Raw genomic sequence first — 5,008 nt, 5'->3', positions numbered from 1 at the left:
GACTGGCAGGATAGATGCCATCCAAACTCTAAAGAATGGTTGTCATACCAGCATAAGAGGTGTTCGATGGTCAAAAGCCATCTGGCCACCCCATGGCAGAGTCTGAAATTCTGCCTCTTCACAAAGCCTTCATAATAGAGTGCACACTCCGAACCAAATTCAGGCAGGTAGGGATAGAAGGCAGAGGCTTCCAGCTTCTAGCTTGGTCAATGTCTTAGCAGGCTGAGTCCACCAGAGGTCAGGGCGGAGCACAAAGCAGGAATGGTCCAGGAGCTGGCTCTTCAACCCTGCTCAAATAAGCAGCTCACACCTCAGTCCCTGGGAACACCGAGACTGCAGTCACCAGAAACAAAACCCAGGCTGCAGCAAGGGACCAGATTTCCTTCAGAATTGGCTACCTAAGGGACAGGTCTAGATGGGAGCAGGGGCAGACAGGGAGAGAGAAGTGATTTCTAAAACATTCTATTCTGCAGCTGCACATGTTATGCTGAAGAAACACAGCTACAGTGCCCCAGAATCATGCAAAATGAAACACAAAATGTATCAGGACAGAATCGACCAGAAAAGCTAGATTCTGGTCTCTGCCACCGCCTGCCTCTCTCGACTCTCCTTCCACCACACTTCTGCCTGCTCACTATGTCAGCCACACTGATTGACTTTCTGCAATTCAATCATACCAAGCTTGTTTCCTCAGAGCCTTTTGCCTTGTGGTACCCTCTGCTCAGAGAGTCCTTTTCCTAGATCTTGTCCCTTCCTGTCAAGGAAATTTCATATGAAATGTTAGTACCCATCTAAAGTAATGTCCCACCCAGTAGCACTAACACATCACCATGTTTATTTCCTTCATATTGTTCATCACCCTCTCAATATGGCTGTTAATTTGTTAACTTGTTGTTTTCCCCACCCCACAACAAAGCACAGGAAACTCAGGGACTTTCTTCTGAAGTTTATCCAGCACCCAGCATAGTGCCTCCTCAGAGCATAAGGGCCCAGGAAACATTTGATGAATGAACAAACTAATGAATGAGCCCCAGTTTCCCACATATAAAATGAGATGGTTAGATTATGCTATATCAGCAATGGCTACCATACATTGACCATATATTGCATGTTGGGCACATTGGTAAGGGCTGTGGGTAGCGCTGTAGATGGTTGACTTTATAGTTTTTTCAGCCCTAACAGGATCTCAAATATTCTCAGGCAGGACCTCAAATATCCAAAATGATGTTTCTGATGCCAAAATTCCTCACTTGGCCAGTATTTCTTTGGCTTAGTTCAGAACATTTCAAACTAACTTTTTTGCTGCAGAAACATTTGCTCAAGTGAAATTTCACCTGGAAGCCCTATATGAAAAACAATTGAAAAAAAGTATGTGTATTAGCCCAATAAAAAAGCCTCCAACAAATTTCAGGAAAAGGAATCATAAAGACCATCATCAATGACCACAAGGTAATTGAGCTAATTGGGAGACATTTCTCTTGCAGAAGTATTCCAGCTAATAAATGAAGGGATGATAGATTTAGTATTTTGCTACTTGTCATGACTTAATGGATCTCAGCAATGAGCATGGAAGCCTACTAACCTCACAAAAAGAAAGACCATCAGCCTCCTGATAAAAGAACACACCACCACCACGCATGAAGGAGTCTCACCAAAAAGATCACATCTAAATCCCATCAGTCTTGCAATTTTAACTATCAATTTACAGGAAGTACAGAGGAACTTGTTAATGTTCACGACAGGAATACAATCAGGAAAATCCAAACAGTAGGAAATTAACAACATGAATTCGTCAAAAATAAATAACAAGAGGGGGAAGGAAGGAGATGGAGTAGAAAGTGACAGACTGAAAGGGGTTTAAGTTCATATGAACCAGTCACAAAATATAAATGATTTTTGGATCCTAATTCAAGCAGATAATCTGAAAAACCAAAATTTTCAAAATGCATAAGACAATTAAATTTTAACACTGACTAGATGATGGTATTGAGGAATCATTATTTTTAGAATGGCATTTAAGTTATATTTCTTATAGAGAGTATTTTTATTTTATAGATACAAACTAAAAAATGAATAAAATGAAAAAAGAAGTTAATAAAGAGACAAATTAAAAATCCCCACATATTTGGACATTTGAAAATACATTGAGCCAAAAATTATTACAACTTTTCAAACTAGAAATAAAAAAGCCATTGAAACATCATACAGGTTTTAATTTTTAATAATGTAAATATTGATAGCTATATCCATATACATGAAAAGCTGTTTGGGATTTTCAATAATTTTTTTAAGTCTAAAATGGTTCATCAGACAAAAAAAAAAAAAAAAATGAGGAAACCACTGTGGAGTATCACTAACCATAATAGGTCCCTTTCTTGCTATGTCCTCATAAGGAGCCATTGTTATGGAATTCTAAGAACCTATAAAGTTCCTGGTTGGCCTAGATTTGTGGTCCTTCTAGCTTGGGAAGCTGGTTTTCAGTGACCTGAGGGACTTTGACCAAAGTTAGCTTGTTTTCTCCTTTACATTGTAGGCTGTCTGTATATTCCATTTGTTTTTTTTTTTTTTTTTTTGGTTTTCTTCTTTCTTACTTTTTCATTTTATTTTTTTCTCTTTTTTCTCTTTTTAATTTTTCTCACTGTTTTCCTTTTTTTTCTCTTTTTTGTTTTACTTAATAGTTTTCTCTTTTTTCTTTCCCTCATTTTTTTCTTTTTTACTTATTTTTTCTCATTTCTTTTTTACTTAGTGTATTTTTATTTTAGTCCGTCATTGTGGTTGTTTTTTTTTTTTTCGGCTGCATTGGGCCTTCGTTGCTGCACACAGGCTTTCTCTAGTTGCGGCGAGTGGGGGTTATTCTTCGTTGCAGTGCGCAGGCTTCTCATTGCGGTGGCTTCTCTTGTTGCAGAGCACGGGCTCTAGGCGCACAGGCTTCAGTAGATGAGGCTCGCACACTCTAGAGCACAGGCTCAGTAGTTGTGGCGCACGGGCTTAGCTGCTCCATGGCATGTGGGATCTTCCTGGACCAGGGTTCGAACCCGTGTTCCCTGCATTGGCAGGCGGATTCTTAACTACTGCACCACCAGGGAAGCCCCTGCCATTGTGTTTTGATTCCATTATAAAGATCAGTTCATCAGGTAGTATGAAAAGTGATTTTGTTTTGAGGTGACCTGGACCAATCTCACCAGCTTTTCCCAGGTTTAAGCTGATCTTGGGACACCTTGCCTTCAACCCCCGCAGCGAATCTAACATGCTGCAGGGCTTTCCACCATCTCTGCTGAGGACAAGACCCATGCTGGCAACAACCAGCTCCTCAAGACCAACAGCAAGGGTACCTTTGCCAAGGTGAAGTTGGCCTGACACATCCTGACTGGGAAGGAGGTAGCTGTGAAAATCATTGACAAGACTCAACAGGATTCCTCCAGTCTCCAGGACTATTCCACAAAGTAAAATTCATGAAGGCTTTGAATCATCCCAATACAGTGAGGTTATTTGAAGTGATGGAGGCTGAGGACAAGACTCCTTGTCATGGAATATGCTACTGGAAGAGAGTACCTAGTGGCTCTTGGCAGTTTGCAAGAAAAAGTGATCCAAGTCAAATTCTGCCAGATAGGGTCTGCTATAAAGTACCAGCGCCAGAAGTTTATTATCCTGGATGCTGACATGACCACCAAGATTGCAGACCTTGGCTTCTGCATCAAATTCACCTTTAGCAACAAGCTGGATACCCTCTGGGGCAGTCTCCTGTTATGCTGCCCTGGAACTCTCCCAGGGCCAAAAGTATGATGGACCCTCCATTGCTGCGTGGAGCTTAGGAGTCATCCTTTATACTGGTCAGTGGATCCCTGCCTTTGATGGGCAGAACTTCAAGGAGATATGAGAGGGAGTACTGGGCAAAATATACCATATTCTCTTAGACTTGTGCATGGAATACGAAAACCTGCTCAAGAAATCTTTCATTTTCAATCCCAGCAGGAGAGATACTTTAGAGTAAATCATGGAGGATTCACGAACGAATGTGGGTCAGGAAGATGAGAAGCTAAAGCTTTATGTAGAGCCACTCTCTAACTACAGGGCCCTGCAGACTGAGCTGATGCATCCATAGGTTACACACAGAAAGGGATCCTAGGACTCACTTAGGTTAATTGCAAAACACTGCAGCCCAGCACAACCTCCAGTGTGTCCCGGCGGCGTCCTCCTCCACCCAAAACTTTAGCAGCGATGCTGGGACCCCAGATGGAACAAATTTCCTCCACAGTTTATCCAAAGGAAATTCCCTATACACTGGGCAGTACATTTGGGATCAGCAGATTTTTGCCCCAATGTGATCCCAGCCTCTCCCTCGGGCAATAACCACAGCTAGCACTGGGCCGCTGACGGCTTCTTCAGCAAGTTCTCCCTCAAGTTTATATGAAGGTATGCTTATTTCAGGTGTGCCAGAAGGAACCTGCATAAACCTGCAAGCAAACAGCATATGGAGATACTCAAAGCTAGGGAGGCCAAGCCACACACTGCACTTTACATGGAGTATGAAGATCACAAACTCCATGGAGTCCTTTAACATGCCATGAAAATTCATCAAGGTGCTCGACACAGAAAGCTGCCAGTATGAGCTGAATAAGAAATGGTGCTACTGTGCATGCACGGCACCCCAGGGCCAAGAAGGCTTCCTGCAGTGGGAGGCGGAGGTGTGCAGACTCCCACAATGGTCCCTCAACAGGGTCATTTAGACACACAGCCAGCACCTCCATGGCCCTCAAAAGCATTGCCTCTAAAATAACCAAGGAGCTTAAGGTTTAAAAGGCTGCCAGATTTTTAGGGCAGTGAAACTACTCTATATGATACTCTTAACCATAGATTCATATCCTTGTACATTCATCTGTCCAGAAACATAGAATGTACAACACCAGGAGTAAATCCTAATGTAGACTATGGACCTTGGGTAATAATGACATGTCAATATAAGGTTCATCAGTTATAACAAATGTACCAACCTGGTGGGAGATGTTGA

The 5,008-nt window shown here is 42.2% G+C and overlaps 1 pseudogene; it reads left to right on the top strand.

Moving 5' to 3' along the window:
* Positions 1–1,438: 1,438 nt before the first annotated feature.
* Positions 1,439–4,137, top strand: LOC103018143 (serine/threonine-protein kinase MARK2-like; annotated as a pseudogene).
* The last annotated feature ends 871 nt before the right edge of the window (positions 4,138–5,008 follow it).

Source organism: Balaenoptera acutorostrata, chromosome 2 (assembly GCF_949987535.1).
Source record: "Balaenoptera acutorostrata chromosome 2, mBalAcu1.1, whole genome shotgun sequence".
Taxonomy (NCBI): domain Eukaryota; kingdom Metazoa; phylum Chordata; class Mammalia; order Artiodactyla; family Balaenopteridae; genus Balaenoptera; species Balaenoptera acutorostrata.
The sequence above is the reverse complement of the archived record's forward strand: the minus strand, read 5'-3'. Positions and strand labels throughout refer to the sequence as shown.